This window comes from Odontesthes bonariensis, chromosome 24 (genome assembly GCF_027942865.1).
Source record: "Odontesthes bonariensis isolate fOdoBon6 chromosome 24, fOdoBon6.hap1, whole genome shotgun sequence".
Classification (NCBI taxonomy): Eukaryota; Metazoa; Chordata; class Actinopteri; order Atheriniformes; family Atherinopsidae; genus Odontesthes; species Odontesthes bonariensis.
Window position 1 is genome coordinate 939,279 of NC_134529.1, and position 16,619 is coordinate 955,897.

Here is a 16,619-nt window from a genome sequence, read left to right on the forward strand (position 1 = left end):
GTTTGAGCCTCAGAGTTTCGTTTGTTTCCACAAAGCTGCAGGATGAATAAAGTTCAGGATAAGAATACAGGATCGGGGAAGTAAAGACTCAGAGATCCCACATTTACCCCCCTTCCTCAAACAGCTGCTCTACCTTTGGACGGCCACTGGATATCTACTTCCTGTCGGGACATCCTGAAACAGATGGAGAGTCGGGATGAAAGCATTGCTTTTGGCCCAGGAATGTACCTGCTGTTGGTTCCAGATCAGAAAGCTGCAGTATACAGGAGACCAGTAGGGGCAGTTTAGGGTTGGTGGGTTAGGGTTGGTGGGCAGTTTAGGGTTGGTGGGTTAGGGTTAGGGTAGGTGGGCAGTTTAGGGTTGGTGGGTTAGGGTTAGGGTTAGGGTTGGTGGGTTGCGGTTTAGGGTTGGTGGGCGGTTAAGGGTTGGTGGGTTAGGGTTAGGGTAGGTGGGCAGTTTAGGGTTGGTGGGTTAGGGTTAGGGTTAGGGTTGGTGGGCGGTTTAGGGTTGGTGGGTTAGGGTTGGTGGGCAGTTTAGGGTTGGTGGGTTAGGGTTAGGGTAGGTGGGCAGTTTAGGGTTGGTGGGTTAGGGTTAGGGTTAGGGTTGGTGGGCGGTTTAGGGTTGGTGGGTTAGGGTTAGGGTTGGTGGGCAGTTTAGGGTTAGTGGGTTAGGGTTGGTGGGTTAGGGTTAGGGTTGGTGGGCGGTTTAGGGATCGTGGGTTAGGGTTAGTGGGTTAGGGTTAGGGTTGCTGGGCAGTTTAGGGTTAGAGGGTTAGGGTTAGGGTTAGGGTTGGTGGGCGGTTTAGGGTAGGTGGGTTAGGGTTGGTGGGTTATGGTTAGGGTTGGTGGGCGGATTAGGGATCGTGGGTTAGGGTTAGTGGGTTAGGGTTAGGGTTGCTGGGCAGTTTAGGGTTAGAGGGTTAGGGTTAGGGTTAGGGTTGGTGGGTTAGAGTTAGGGTTGGTGGGCGGTTTAGGGTTAGTGGGTTAGGGTTAGGGTTGGTGGGCAGTTTAGGGTTGGTGGGTTAGGGTTAGGGTTGGTGGGCAGTTTAGGGTTGGTGGGCGGTTTAGGGTTGGTGGGTTAGGGTTGGTGGGCAGTTTAGGGTTGGTGGGTTAGGGTTAGGGTTCGTGGGTTAGGGTTGGTGGGCAGTTTAGGGTTGGTGGGTTAGGGTTAGGGTTGGTGGGCAGTTTAGGGTTGGTGGGGATGAACATGATGGAACGCTTTGAAGACAAAGTTTTACAGAATCTTCACTCTGTATCTTTGCCACTGCGCAGTCATTAATATGGTTGAGTGGACGGTGCGAATGGTGAGTTTTTTCCAGTCCAAAAATCTGAAATCCGAACATTTGAAACCTAAAAATGAGAATTTGTTTGAGTTAAAGTCATAAACATTCAGGTCTTCACTGTTCATGGATCAAATTTCCCTTCAGTCTCCACACAACAGCCAAAAAGACGAAGCCAAAGCCTGTTCTTTGTTTGTTTCGACAGGCTGAGACTCTTTCCTGATGAAATCTGGTGTTTGTGTCTCCGTCCTTCGACAGGCTGAGACTCGTCTGGTGAGCTCAGCTTGTGTAACCGTGTGTTTAACGGCTCTGGCTCCTCCGGCTTTACAGCGAAGCCACAAATGTCGTCGAGCTTGTTTGTGTCTCATCAGAACATGTAAAGTATCAGTCACCCTGCTACACATTGGAACAGCTTCATTAAGCATGAGCGTGGAGCCGAAGAAGTCCTGAGAGCAGAAGGAGTTCAGGTTCAGGCCCATAAAGGTTTCCTTCTCCAACACTTAGAGACGTTCTGACAGTGAGGACCACAAGTGATGAAGTAAAGTCAAGTCTTTTATTGTCAGATGCACCAGAACTACAGGCGGACTGGGCACTGAAATTCTTAGGACAGGACACCATACAGCAGCTATGATAACAGGACATAACTTGACATGACATAAGTACTCTAACAATAAATAGGCCATATGGATACTGCAAAATATACATTTAACGCTAATTACTAGAGCTATACTGAACATATAATACACATGATAGCCTATGCTAATCTAAAACCTATACTAACCTAGAAACACAAGATAAAGATACAAATTGTGCAATATTGCATGTTGCAGTGCAAACAGCAGTGGAGGTGGGCATGTGTAAAGTCTGCATTATAGTCCATTTAGGAGCCTGATGGCCTCAGGATAGAAGCTGGTGGGTTAGGCTGAAGGATGGTGAACAGTCTGAGGGATGGTGAACAGTCTGAAGGATGGTGAACAGTCTGAAGGATGGTGTACAGTCTGAGGGATGGTGAACAGTCTGAAGGGTGGTGAACAGTCTGAGGGATGGTGAACAGTCTGAAGGGTGAACAGTCTGAAGGATGGTGAACAGTCTGATGGATGGGGAACAGTCTGAAGGATGGTGAACAGTCTGAGGGATGGTGAACAGTCTGAAGGGTGAACAGTCTGAAGGATGGTGAACAGTCTGATGGATGGGGAACAGTCTGAGGAATGGTGAACAGTCTGAAGGATGGTGAACAGTCTGAGGGATGGTGAACAGTCTGAAGGATGGTGAACAGTCTGAGGGATGGTGAACAGTCTGAGGGATGGTGAACAGTCTGAGGGATGGTGAACAGTCTGAGGGATGGTGAACAGTCTGAGGAATGGTGAACAGTCTGAGGAATGGTGAACAGTCTGAGGGATGGTGAACAGTCTGAGGGATGGTGAACAGTCTGAAGGATGGTGAACAGTCTGAGGGATGGTGAACAGTCTGAGGGATGGTGAACAGTCTGCGGGATGGTGAACAGCCTGAGGGATGGTGAACAGTCTGAGGGATGGTGAACAGTCTGAAGGATGGTGAACAGTCTGAGGGATGGTGAACAGTCTGAGGGATGGTGAACAGCCTGAAGGATGGTGAACAGTCTGAGGGATGGTGAGCAGTCTGAAGGGTGAACAGTCTGATGGATGGTGAACAGTCTGAGGAATGGTGAACAGTCTGAGGGATGGTGAGCAGTCTGAAGGGTGAACAGTCTGATGGATGGTGAACAGTCTGAGGAATGGTGAACAGTCTGAAGGATGGTGAACAGTCTGAGGGATGGTGAACAGTCTGAGGGATGGTGAACAGTCTGAGGGATGGTGAACAGTCTGAGGGATGGTGAACAGCCTGAAGGATGGTGAACAGTCTGAGGGATGGTGAGCAGTCTGAAGGGTGAACAGTCTGAGGGATGGTGAACAGTCTGAGGGATGGTGAACAGTCTGAGGGATGGTGAGCAGTCTGAAGGGTGAACAGTCTGATGGATGGTGAACAGTCTGAGGAATGGTGAACAGTCTGAAGGATGGTGAACAGTCTGAAGGATGGTGAACAGTCTGAGGGATGGTGAACAGTCTGAGGGATGGTGAACAGTCTGAGGGATGGTGAACAGTCTGAGGGATGGTGAACAGTCTGAAGGATGGTGAACAGTCTGAGGGATGGTGAACAGTCTGAGGGATGGTGAACAGTCTGAAGGATGGTGAACAGTCTGAAGGATGGTGAACAGTCTGAGGGATGGTGAACAGTCTGAGGGATGGTGAACAGTCTGAAGGATGGTGAACAGTCTGAGGGATGGTGAACAGTCTGAGGGATGGTGAACAGTCTGCGGGATGGTGAACAGCCTGAAGGATGGTGAGCAGTCTGAAGGGTGAACAGTCTGATGGATGGTGAACAGTCTGAGGAATGGTGAACAGTCTGAAGGATGGTGAACAGTCTGAGGGATGGTGAACAGTCTGAAGGATGGTGAACAGTCTGAGGGATGGTGAACAGTCTGAGGGATGGTGAACAGTCTGCGGGATGGTGAACAGCCTGAAGGATGGTGAACAGTCTGAGGGATGGTGAACAGTCTGAGGGATGGTGAACAGTCTGAGGGATGGTGAACAGTCTGAGGGATGGTGAACAGTCTGCGGGATGGTGAACAGCCTGAAGGATGGTGAACAGTCTGAGGGATGGTGAACAGTCTGAAGGATGGTGAACAGTCTGAGGGATGGTGAACAGTCTGAGGGATGGTGAACAGTCTGAAGGATGGTGAACAGTCTGAGGGATGGTGAACAGTCTGAGGGATGGTGAACAGTCTGAAGGATGGTGAACAGTCTGAGGGATGGTGAACAGTCTGAGGGATGGTGAACAGTCTGAGGGATGGTGAACAGTCTGAAGGATGGTGAACAGTCTGAGGGATGGTGAACAGTCTGAGGGATGGTGAACAGTCTGAAGGGTGAACAGTCTGATGGATGGTGAACAGTCTGAAGGATGGTGAACAGTCTGAGGGATGGTGAACAGTCTGAAGGATGGTGAACAGTCTGAAGGATGGTGAACAGTCTGAAGGATGGTGAACAGTCTGAGGGATGGTGAACAGTCTGAAGGATGGTGAACAGTCTGAGGGATGGTGAACAGTCTGAAGGATGGTGAACAGTCTGAGGAATGGTGAACAGTCTGAAGGATGGTGAACAGTCTGAAGGATGGTGAACAGTCTGAGGGATGGTGAACAGTCTGAAGGATGGTGAACAGCCTGAAGGATGGTGAACAGTCTGAGGGATGGTGAACAGTCTGAGGGATGGTGAACAGTCTGAGGGATGGTGAACAGTCTGAAGGATGGTGAACAGCCTGAAGGATGGTGAACAGTCTGAGGGATGGTGAACAGTCTGAGGGATGGTGAACAGTCTGAGGGATGGTGAACAGTCTGAAGGATGGTGAACAGCCTGAAGGATGGTGAACAGTCTGAGGGATGGTGAACAGTCTGAAGGATGGTGAACAGTCTGAGGGATGGTGAACAGTCTGAAGGATGGTGAACAGTCTGAGGAATGGTGAACAGTCTGAAGGATGGTGAACAGTCTGAAGGATGGTGAACAGTCTGAGGGATGGTGAACAGTCTGAAGGATGGTGAACAGTCTGAGGGATGGTGAACAGTCTGAGGGATGGTGAACAGTCTGAAGGATGGTGAACAGCCTGAAGGATGGTGAACAGTCTGAGGGATGGTGAACAGTCTGAGGGATGGTGAACAGTCTGAGGGATGGTGAACAGTCTGATGGATGGGGAACAGTCTGAGTGGTGAAGTGGTTTGAAGATACAGGCTGTTGGTATGCCTGCTAGGCATTGCTGCCTGACGCACCTCCACCAGTGCCCTCTATTCTAAAGTGCTCCCTTGAAACACCTATGGGCAGGAACGGGTCATCAGCTGGGGACCACCAATCACAGATGTTTCGCTCCTTTAACCCCAGTACATCTCTTGGTGGCGGAGCGATGGCTGGTATCTCTACCTGCCACCCCCTGCTGAAGCCCTAGGTGTTCTGCCTCCACCCTCTATCTCTCCTCCTTAGCCATATCCAGAAACTGCCCTTCTCTGCCTCCTCCGCCAGTTCCTTAATGGCTTTCCGGTTTCCTGCTCCTGTCCAGCCAATGTTTCGCAGCAGGCGAACCATTGAGGAGCCCACGAAGCCCCTACACCCCACCTCAACAGGCCATGTAATGGCTTTCCAGCCAGCCTTCTGACACTCTGCTGCCAAGTCTGCATACTTGGAACGCTTGCGTTCATTGGCAGCCTCCATCCCTTGTTCCCACGGGACAGTGAGTTCCACCATCAGGATGGTCTTGCTTGGGACTGACCACAAGATCATATCTGGCCGGAGTGATGTTTCCACTATCTCCCTAGGAAACTGGAGCTGTCTTCCCAGGTCAACCCTCATGGTCCACTCTCCACTGGGTGAGAGGAGTCTTGGTGTTGCTCTCTGGTGGGTGGGTTTTGGGTTCTCCCCAGCTCTAGCAAAGGGGATGGGCCGTCTCACTGGGGCAGGAGGTTGGCTGTTGGCCTGTTGCCTGCATGCCTCTGCAACCTCTGCCAGCTTTTTCAGCACCAGGTCATGCCGCCACCTGTAGCGGCCTTGCGACAACGCCGTCTTGCATCCTGAGAGGATATGCTGGAGGCTTGCGTTGATGGTGTTGCACAGGGGGCAACTTTCTTCCACGCCAAACCATAGGTGGAGGTTTCGGGGGCAAGGCAGAGTGTCATAGGTGGACTTGATTAGGAAGCTGAGTCTGGCTTGGGGGGTTTTCCACATATCTGCCCATGACATGGGCCTGACTGTGACGCCTTCCCAAGACATCCAGCCTCCCTGCCGGCTTTGGGACACTGCTTTGACGCGTAGCCGATCTTGTCCGTCCTTGCCACTTCTGCCACCACCATGGCTCTTCTCTGTTCCTTGGAGGCCTTGGACCAGAAGAGGGGGGCCTCCCCTCTCCCCAACCCTGCTCGACCATCTTGTGCTCTTCCCATGACCTCCTGGTGTTTCAACCTGCTGATGGCCATGTCAACCTCCTCCTGGGCTTTCCACTTCCTCCCTGTTCGTACTTGGGCACCGGCCGCTCTCACTAACTCGTCAGTGGAACCCCTCAGCTCAAGCACCAGTCGGGCCTTTTCCTGCCTGTAGCCCTGGCTGATGGATTGCAAAGGCAGTTGCAGCATGTTCCTCCCGAATAGCCCCACGTCCGACAGGCATCTTGGCAGTCCCAGCCACTTCCTGATGAACACGTTCGCTGACCTGTCCATCTTATCCGCCACTGAGGAGGGGACCTCGCACATTTTCAGTGGCCACATCACCCTTGGGTACAAGATGAATTGGTAAATCCATACTTTGTACTTGCCAGGGAGCTGGCTCTCGCTGATCCTTGCCAAGCCTTCTGCAAGCTGCTTCCTCACTGCTTCCCCTATCTGCCTGTCGGAGAGGTCTGCCGTGTAGGTCCGACCGAGGCTACGGACGGATTGACTAGCCAGCAACGGGATCTGCTCACCACCTGCGACGAAGATGGTATGGTCGCTCCTGACCCCTTTCCTAAGGGACAGGCTACGTGACTTTGCGGGTTTGATTTTCATCCTTGCCCAGCCCACAAGCTCATCGATCCTCTTAAGCAATCTCGCTGTGCATACCGCTGTCTGAAGGATGGTGGTGACATCGTCCATATAGCCTCTCACTGGTGGCAGCCTTTGTCCAGATGGTAGCTTCACCCCTCCCGTCATCTTCCTTGCCCCTATTAGGATAACCTCAAAAGCTGCGACAAAAAGGATGGGGGAGATTGAGCATCCCATGGCAATGCCAACTTCCTGTCGTTGCCATCTCATGGTGAAGTCTTGATGAGTACAACACATCTGGAGGTCTGCGAAATAGCTTGACACCAAGGCGCGAATGCAGACAGGGATATGGAAGAAGTCCAGGGCATACTCGATTAGCTGGTGTGGGACTGACCCATATGCATTGGCAAGGTCTAGCCACACCACATGCAGGTCACTTTTCTCTCTTTTTGCTCGCTGGATCTGTTCCCATATTACTGCGGAGTGTTCCACGCACCCTGGGAAGCCTGGGACCCCTGCCTTCTGGCAGCTGGTGTCGATGTACCCGTTGTTTGTGAGGTAGCTGGTCAGCCTCCTGGCTAGAATGGCAAAGAAGATCTTGCCCTCGACGTTCAGGAGCGCAATACTCCTAAACTGGCCGATGGTGGTGGAGTTAGCCTCCTTCGGGATGAAAACTGTGGCTGCCCTTTGCCACTCTGTCGGGATGAATTGGTTCTTCCAGGCCACTCTTAAGAGCTTCCATAGGTGTTTCAGGACCCCTGGGCAGTACTTGTACAGCTTGTAGGGAATCCCGTTGGGGCCTGGTGCTGAAGCTGCTCTTGCTTTCCGAATAACCTCTGCCGCCTCGCTGAGCTTGGGCAAAGCAGCATCGAAGAGGTGAACCGGAGGAGCTGGGCGAGGAACATACCCTGGTGGTCCTAGCGGGGTTTGTCTTGCTGGGTCGCTGTAGAGCTCCTTGAGATAGTTCTCCAGCTCTGACGGACTGATCTCCAGCTTCCCACTCCTCTTCTCCTCGAGCAGCCGTCTTGCATGCTGGTAGGGGTTCCTGAAGAAGCTGCTTCTCTCCTTCTCCTTCCGCGCCTGCGGATGCGCTCTGCCCTCCGTAGGCTGGCGATGCTCTTTTTCACCTCCTCCCACAGTAGCTTCAGGCCCTCCTTCTCCTCTGGCTTTGCCTTCCTCCACTGCTTTCGAAGGTGACGCCGCCTCTTCACCAGTGCCTCGATCTCCCTCTCCCTCCTCCCTTTTTGCTCTGGGCCGGTGCTCCGCTTTGCTGTCAGGGTCCCAAACCTGCCTTTGCATTCCTCATACAGTATGTCCCCAATGTTGTTCAGTTTGGTCTCCACCTGTCCACGCAATGAGTGTTCCAGGATGATGCTGAGATCTTTGTCCAGCTGCTGCCAAACTGCTGTCTCATTCGCTTTTGGCCATTTGACCGATGGCCTCCTTCCTGGCTCTTTCCTTTCTGTCCTCGGTCTTGGTTCTTGGGTGTCTGGATGTAACGGTGTTCCAGGGTCTGTTGGTATTCTAGGGCTGTTGTCGGCGCCACCTTCGGATGCCTCAGGGTCCGCCACGGTCCCTCCTTCCCCTGTCACCTGCCTTCCCTCTGCAACGTTGGATCCCTCAGCTCTGTGGTTTGCGACCTGGCTCTGGGTTCCTTTTGTCTGACCTGCAGCTGCAGTGCAATGTTGCTTTCGGGCTCCTTCCTCACACTTCCTCCTTCCCTGGTGGATCCTTAGCCCTCTGAAGGTGGTCACCTTTTCCCATCCGCACCTGCATCTTCTCATAATCCTACGATCGTTGCCTGTGTCCGTTCCGGTCGTTACCAAAGAATCTGTCCGGTTTGGCCCTTCTTCCACCCCGCCTCTTGGAGGGCCTTCGGGTTGTTTTCCTTTATTTGTCTTCGTAGTTGCTTGGGGTGTCCCTTGAGACTGGTGGGTAGGTAACTAGCCTGCCACCCCCAGGTGCAGACTTTCCTGCGGTCATCCAGTCTTTCCTGGCTGTCCTCCAGTCTTTCCTGGATGCCAACTGCCCTTTCGCAGTAGTCACTGGATGCCTCCAGGTTGAGATTTGAAGATACAGGCTGTTGGTATGCCTGCTAGGCATTGCTGCCTGACGCACCTCCACCAGTGCCCTCTATTCTAAAGTGCTCCCTTGAAACACCTATGGGCAGGAACGGGTCATCAGCTGGGAACCACCAATCACAGATGTTTCGCTCCTTTAACCCCAGTACATCTCTTGGTGGCGGAGCGATGGCTGGTATCTCTACCTGCCACCCCCTGCTGAAGCCCTAGGTGTTTTGCCCCCACCCTCTATCTCTCCTCCTTAGCCATATCCAGAAACTGCCCTTCTCTGCCTCCTCCGCCAGTTCCTTAATGGCTTTCCGGTTTCCTGCTCCTGTCCAGCCAATGTTTCGCAGCAGGCGAACCATTGAGGAGCCCACGAAGCCCCTACACCCCACCTCAACAGGCCATGTAATAGCTTTCCAGCCAGCCTTCTGACACTCTGCTGCCAAGTCTGCATACTTGGAACGCTTGCGTTCATTGGCAGCCTCCATCCCTTGTTCCCACGGGACAGTGAGTTCCACCATCAGGATGGTCTTGCTTGGGACTGACCACAAGATCATATCTGGCCGGAGTGATGTTTCCACTATCTCCCTAGGAAACTGGAGCTGTCTTCCCAGGTCAACCCTCATGGTCCACTCTCCACTGGGTGAGAGGAGTCTTGGTGTTGCTCTCTGGTGGGTGGGTTTTGGGTTCTCCCCAGCTCTAGCAAAGGGGATGGGCCGTCTCACTGGGGCAGGAGGTTGGCTGTTGGCCTGTTGCCTGCATGCCTCTGCAACCTCTGCCAGCTTTTTCAGCACCAGGTCATGCCGCCACCTGTAGCGGCCTTGCGACAACGCCGTCTTGCATCCTGAGAGGATCTGATGTAATACTTAGCAAGAATTAAAATGAGATTAATTTAAAAATATTCTTTTTCAGTGGGAGCGTCACTCTTTATATTATCTCTCTCTATCTTTCTCTTTCTCTTTCTCTCTCTCTCTTCATTTATTACTACTTATGTATGTATTTATTTTGGTATGCTTATTTGTTCTTCATTTATTATTAATGATACTTGTCATGTTTTTGCACTGTTTTTGTATCTTGTAAAGCAAAATAAAGTTGTAATTAAAAATAATGTGGCTCTTGTGACAAATAGTGAGTATCACTGATTTAAAGTGATGTGGAGCTCTGCCTCCTGTTGGTCGCTTTAGTGAACTGCAGCTTTATGCGTTTTTAAATTAATTAACTTGAAGTCCCGTCTTTGTTTGTGGCAGCCCAGTGGTTCTGGTTCTGGTTCCGGTTCTGGTTCCGGTTCTGGTCTCTCAGGGGAACCTTTGGACCTCAGACTGGCTCCGGCGGCGGTTGGACTTTTTAAATGTGGCGCATGCGCAGTGTGCAGCCCAGTCGGACTTTGAGGAAACGGAGTTTAGTTTGTGTGTAAAGTTCATTTTGCGTGTCAGAGGATTTCTAACAGCGTGTCCATGACCCAGAGACCAGGTGAGTTTCAACTCTTTCTTTCTTCTTCACGAGTTTGTGTTGTGAGTCCGAGTGAGGCGTGCGTGTTTCTGCGCGCGGACACAGCTGGATCCGCACCCCAGAGACACGGAAGTCCTCACACAGAACACACACAGTGTAGGTGGGGCTTCCACGGAGAACTCCATTCACAAAACAGGATATTTAAGGATGACGTGTTTGTATGAGAAACCTCGACATTAATATCAGAGACCTCAGTGAGATAATAATCAGGAGGGTTCTGCTTTTATTCCGGCGGCTGTTTTATACCGACCCGAGCTTTTATCTGGGGCAGAATTAAACTTTTACTTCTGTGCTGCAGCTGAACCCCGATCCGCCCTGACAGCAGCGGCAGGCGGCCAGAAACAGCCAGAAACAGCCAGAAACGAGTCTGAACTGCTGATATTTGATCAGGTTAAGACGAGTGAGTGGAGCCGAAGACCTCAGAGAGTTGATGAGTTTCAGAGGAGTCACAGGAGCAGGTGTGATGATGTTAGAGTCGTTGCAGGAGAGCTGATGGAGCTTAAAACACGGAGCCTGTTAACGGAGCTCCGCGCGGCAGATGCTGTCTGGGCTCAGGAACCTTTCAGAGACAATCAAAGACATACACTGTGTAGACCTGTCAGTGGGTTGCCAGGGCAACCAGCTCAGACATGGTGACTGACAGGTACTCTGATCACGCCCACACGTTGTTTTCAGTCACTGATAAATCAGCCAGTGTTTATTGATCATGAACAGTCGATCAGATGTTTGCAGAAATCTGCAGGAATCAGATGGGGGTGATGGAGGCCTGATGGAGGCCTGATGGAGGCCAGATGGAGGCCTGATGGAGGCCTGATGGAGGCCTGATGGAGGTTTGATGGAGGCCTGATGGAGGTTTGATGTAGGGCTGATGGAGGCCAGATGGAGGTTTGATGGAGGGCTGATGGAGGCCTGATGGAGGTTTGATAGAGGCCTGATGGAGGCCTGATGGAGGCCTGATGGAGGCCTGATGGAGGTTTGATGGAGGCCTGATGGAGGTTTGATGTAGGGCTGATGGAGGCCTGATGGAGGTTTGATGTAGGGCTGATGGAGGCCAGATGGAGGTTTGATAGAGGCCTGATGGAGGCCTGATGGAGGCCTGATGGAGGCCTGATGGAGGTTTGATGGAGGCCTGATGGAGGTTTGATGTAGGGCTGATGGAGGTTTTGTGGAGGTTTGATGGAGGCCTGATGGAGGCCTGATGGAGGCCAGATGGAGGCCTGATGGAGGCCTGATGGAGGTTTGATGGAGGCCTGATGGAGGCCTGATGGAGGCCAGATGGAGGCCTGATGGAGGCCTGATGGAGGCCAGATGGAGGCCTGATGGAGGGCTGATGGAGGTCTGATGGAGGTCTGATGGAGGTCTGATGGAGGCCTGATGGAGGTTTGAAGTAGGGCTGATGGAGGCCTGATGGACGCCTGATGGAGGTTTGATGTAGGGCTGATGGAGGCCTGATGGAGGTTTGATGTAGGGCTGATGGAGGTCTGATGGAGGTTTGATGTAGGGCTGATGGAGGCCTGATGGAGGCCTGATGGAGGTTTGATGGAGCCCTGATGGAGGTTTGATGGAGGCCTGATGGAGGTTTGATGTAGGGCAGATGGAGGCCTGATGTAGGCCTGATGGAGGTTTGATGTAGGGCTGATGGAGGGCTGATGGAGGCCTGATGGAGGTTTGATGGAGGCCTGATGGAGGCCTGATGGAGGTTTGATGGAGGGCAGATGGAGGCCTGATGGAGGCCTGATGTAGGGCTGATGGAGGCCTGATGGAGGTTTGATGGAGGCCTGATGGAGGGCAGATGGAGGGCTGATGGAGGTTTGATGGAGGCCTGATGGAGGTTTGATGTAGGGCTGATGGAGGCCAGATGGAGGCCTGATGGAGGTTTGATGGAGGGCAGATGGAGGCCTGATGGAGGTTTGATGGAGGCCTGATGGAGGCCTGATGGAGGGCTGATGGAGGTTTGATGGAGGCCTGATGGAGGGCAGATGGAGGTTTGATGGAGGCCTGATGGAGGGCTGATGGAGGTCTGATGGAGGCCTGATGGAGGTCTGATGGAGGTTTGATGGAGGCCTGATGGAGGTTTGATGTAGGGCTGATGGAGGCTTGATGGAGGGCAGATGGAGGTTTGATGTAGGGCTGATGGAGGCTTGATGGAGGGCAGATGTAGGGCTGATGGAGGCTTGATGGAGGGCAGATGTAGGGCTGATGGAGGCTTGATGGAGGGCAGATGTAGGCTTGATGGAGGATAGATGTAGGGCTGATGGAGGGCTGATGGAGGTCTGATGGAGGCCTGATGGAGGGCAGATGGAGGTTTGATGGAGGCCTGATGGAGGCTTGATGGAGGATAGATGTAGGGCTGATGGAGGGCTGATGGAGGTCTGATGGAGGCCTGATGGAGGGCAGATGGAGGGCAGATGGAGGCCTGATGTAGGCTTGATGGAGGATAGATGTAGGGCTGATGGAGGGCTGATGGAGGTCTGATGGAGGCCTGATGGAGGCTTGATGGAGGATAGATGTAGGGCTGATGGAGGGCTGATGGAGGTCTGATGGAGGCCTGATGGAGGGCAGATGGAGGTTTGATGGAGGCCTGATGGAGGGCAGATGGAGGTTTGATGGAGGCCTGATGGAGGCCTGATGGAGGGAAGATGGAGGTTTGATGGAGGCCAGATGGAGGCCAGATGGAGGGCAGATGGAGGGCAGATGGAGGGCAGATGGAGGCCTGATGGAGGGCAGATGGAGGTTTGATGGAGGCCAGATGGAGGGCAGATGTAGGCGTGATGGAGGGCAGATGGAGGTTTGATGTAGGGCTGATGGAGGCCTGATGGAGGTTTGATGGAGGGCAGATGGAGGCCTGATGGAGATTTGATGGAGGCCTGATGGAGGTTTGATGGAGGCCTGATGGAGGCCAGATGGAGGGCAGATGGAGGCCTGATGGAGATTTGATGGAGGCCTGATGGAGGTTTGATGGAGGCCTGATGGAGGCCTGATGGAGGGCAGATGGAGGCCTGATGGAGATTTGATGGAGGCCTGATGGAGGCCAGATGGAGGCCTGATGGAGGTTTGATGGAGGCCTGATGGAGGTTTGATGGAGGCCTGATGGAGGGCAGATGTAGGGCTGATGGAGGCCTGATGGAGGGCAGATGTAGGCCTGATGGAGGGCTGATGGAGGCCTGATGGAGGGCAGATGGAGATTTGATGTAGGCCTGATGGAGGCCTGATGTAGGCTTGATGGAGGGCAGATGGAGGCCTGATGGAGGGCAGATGTAGGCTTGATGGAGGGCAGATGGAGGTTTGATGGAGGCCTGATGGAGGCCTGATGTAGGCTTGATGGAGGGCAGATGGAGGCCTGATGGAGGGCAGATGTAGGTTTGATGGAGGCCTGATGGAGGCCTGATGGAGGCTTGATGTAGGGCTGATGGAGGCTTGATGGAGGGCAGATGGAGGTTTGATGGAGGCCTGATGGAGGCCTGATGTAGGCTTGATGTAGGGCTGATGGAGGCTTGATGGAGGGCAGATGGAGGTTTGATGGAGGCCTGATGGAGGCCTGATGTAGGCTTGATGGAGGGCAGATGGAGGCCTGATGGAGGGCAGATGTAGGCTTGATGGAGGGCAGATGGAGGTTTGATGGAGGCCTGATGGAGGCCTGATGTAGGCTTGATGGAGGGCAGATGGAGGCCTGATGGAGGGCAGATGGAGGTTTGATGGAGGCCTGATGGAGGGCAGATGTAGGCCTGATGGAGGGCAGATGGAGGTTTGATGGAGGCCTGATGGAGGCCTGATGGTGGCCAGATGGAGGGCAGATGGAGGTTTGATGGAGGCCTGATGGAGGCCTGATGGTGGCCAGATGGAGGGCAGATGGAGGTTTGATGGAGGCCAGATGGAGGCCTGATGGTGGCCAGATGGAGGGCAGATGGAGGTTTGATGGAGGCCAGATGGAGGCCTGATGGAGGCCTGATGGTGGCCAGGTGGAGGGCAGATGGAGGGCAAATGGAGGCCTGATGGAGGGCAGATGGAGGTTTGATGGAGGCCAGATGGAGGTTTGATGGAGGCCTGATGGTGGCCAGATGTAGGCGTGATGGAGGGCAGATGGAGGTTTGATGGAGGCCAGATGGAGGTTTGATGGAGGCCTGATGGTGGCCAGATGTAGGCGTGATGGAGGGCAGATGAAGGGCAGATGGAGGCCTGATGGAGGCCTGATGGAGGCCTGATGGTGGCCAGATGGAGGGCAGATGTAGGCGTGATGGAGGTTTGATGGAGGTTTGATGGAGGTTTGATGGAGGTTTGATGGAGGTTTGATGGAGGCCTGATGGAGGCCTGATGGAGGCCTGATGGAGGGCAGATGAAGACTTAGGCCTGATTTATGGTCGCCCTCTCCAGGAGGGTCTCCGCTGACGGAGCTGGAGGGTGAACAATCAATCAGCCACTTTCACCATAGACGTGAGAGATCGGGTCGTCTAAAGTAGCGCCGCCTGCTGATCGGGAGGTGAACTGCCTCGGGTATCCGACATCCAGACGGTGAACTTCCAAAGGTTTAGAGCCTCTGCATGACCACGGAGTCGGACTGGTGGATAGCGTCGGAGAAGCATACCGAGGCCTGTTGGCCTGTTGGCCTGTTGGCCTGTTGGCCTGTTGGTCTGTTGGCTTGTTAGTCTGTTGGCCTGTTGGCCTGTTAGCCTGTTAGCCTGTTAGACTGTTGGCCTGTTAGTCTGTTGGCCTGTTGGCCTGTTAGCCTGTTAGCCTGTTGGCCTGTTGGCCTGTTGGTCTGTTGGCCCGTTGGCCTGTTAGCCTGTTGGCCTGTTGGCCTGTTAGACTGTTGGCCTGTTAGTCTGTTGGCCTGTTGGCCTGTTAGTCTGTTGGCCTGTTAGTCTGTTGGCCTGTTGGCCTGTTGGCCTGTTGGCCTGTTGGCCTGTTGGCCCGTTGGCCCGTTGGCCTGTTAGTCTGTTGGCCTGTTGGCCTGTTAGACTGTTGGCCTGTTAGACTGTTAGACTGTTGGCCTGTTGGCCCGTTGGCCCGTTGGCCCGTTGGCCTGTTGGCCTGTTAGTCTGTTGGCCTGTTAGTCTGTTGGCCTGTTAGCCTGTTGGCCTGTTGGCCTGTTAGTCTGTTGGCCTGTTGGCCTGTTGGCCTCTTGGCCCGTTGGCCCGTTGGCCTGTTGGCCCGTTGGCCTGTTGGCCTGTTGGCCTGTTAGACTGTTGGCCTGTTGGCCTGTTAGTCTGTTGGCCTGTTGGCCTGTTGGCCTGTTGGCCTGTTAGTCTGTTGGCCTGTTGGCCTGTTAGCCTGTTAGACTGTTGGCCTGTTGGCCTGTTAGCCTGTTAGCCTGTTGGCCTGTTAGACTGTTGGCCTGTTAGACTGTTGGCCTGTTGGCCCGTTGGCCCGTTGGCCTGTTGGCCTGTTAGTCTGTTAGCCTGTTGGCCTGTTGGCCTGTTGGCCTCTTGGCCTCTTGGCCCGTTGGCCCGTTGGCCTGTTGGCCCGTTGGCCTGTTGGCCTGTTGGCCTGTTAGACTGTTGGCCTGTTGGCCTGTTAGACTGTTGGCCTGTTGGCCTGTTAGTCTGTTGGCCTGTTGGCCTGTTGGCCTGTTGGCCTGTTAGTCTGTTGGCCTGTTGGCCTGTTAGCCTGTTAGACTGTTGGCCTGTTGGCCTGTTAGCCTGTTAGCCTGTTGGCCTGTTAGACTGTTGGCCTGTTAGACTGTTGGCCTGTTGGCCTGTTGGCCTGTTGGCCTGTTAGACTGTTGGCCTGTTAGACTGTTGGCCTGTTGGCCTGTTGGCCTGTTGGCCTGTTAGACTGTTGGCCTGTTAGACTTTTGGCCTGTTAGACTGTTGGCCTGTTGGCCTGTTGGCCTGTTAGCCTGTTGGCCTGTTGGCCTGTTAGACTGTTGGCCTGTTGGCCTGTTAGACTGTTGGCCTGTTGGCCTGTTGGCCTGTTGGCCTGTTGGCCCGTTGGCCCGTTGGCCTGTTAGTCTGTTGGCCTGTTGGCCTGTTAGACTGTTGGCCTGTTGGCCTGTTAGTCTGTTGGCCTGTTGGCCTGTTGACCTGTTAGTCTGTTGGCCTGTTGGCCCGTTAGACTGTTAGACTGTTAGACTGTTGGCCTGTTGGCCCGTTGGCCTGTTGGCCTGTTAGTCTGTTGGCCTGTTAGTCTGTTGGCCTGTTAGTCTGTTGGCCTGTTGGCCTGTTAGTCTGTTGGCCTGTTGGCCTGTTAGACTGTTGGC

At 53.5% G+C, this 16,619-nt stretch overlaps 1 protein-coding gene across 2 annotated transcripts in view; it reads left to right on the plus strand.

The window, feature by feature from the left end:
- The first annotated feature begins 10,298 nt into the window (after positions 1–10,298).
- The window catches only part of LOC142374741 (pleckstrin homology domain-containing family G member 3), a 53,905-nt gene continuing 47,584 nt past the window's right edge, over positions 10,299–16,619 (plus strand). The window contains exon 1 of one of the 2 annotated variants that reach the window (XM_075458526.1): positions 10,299–10,384. The gene's annotated coding sequence lies outside the window, so the exon portion shown is untranslated. Of the gene's footprint in view, positions 10,385–10,960; positions 11,067–16,619 lie in introns of those variants that run through there. The other variant, XM_075458527.1, reaches the window with a different exon arrangement.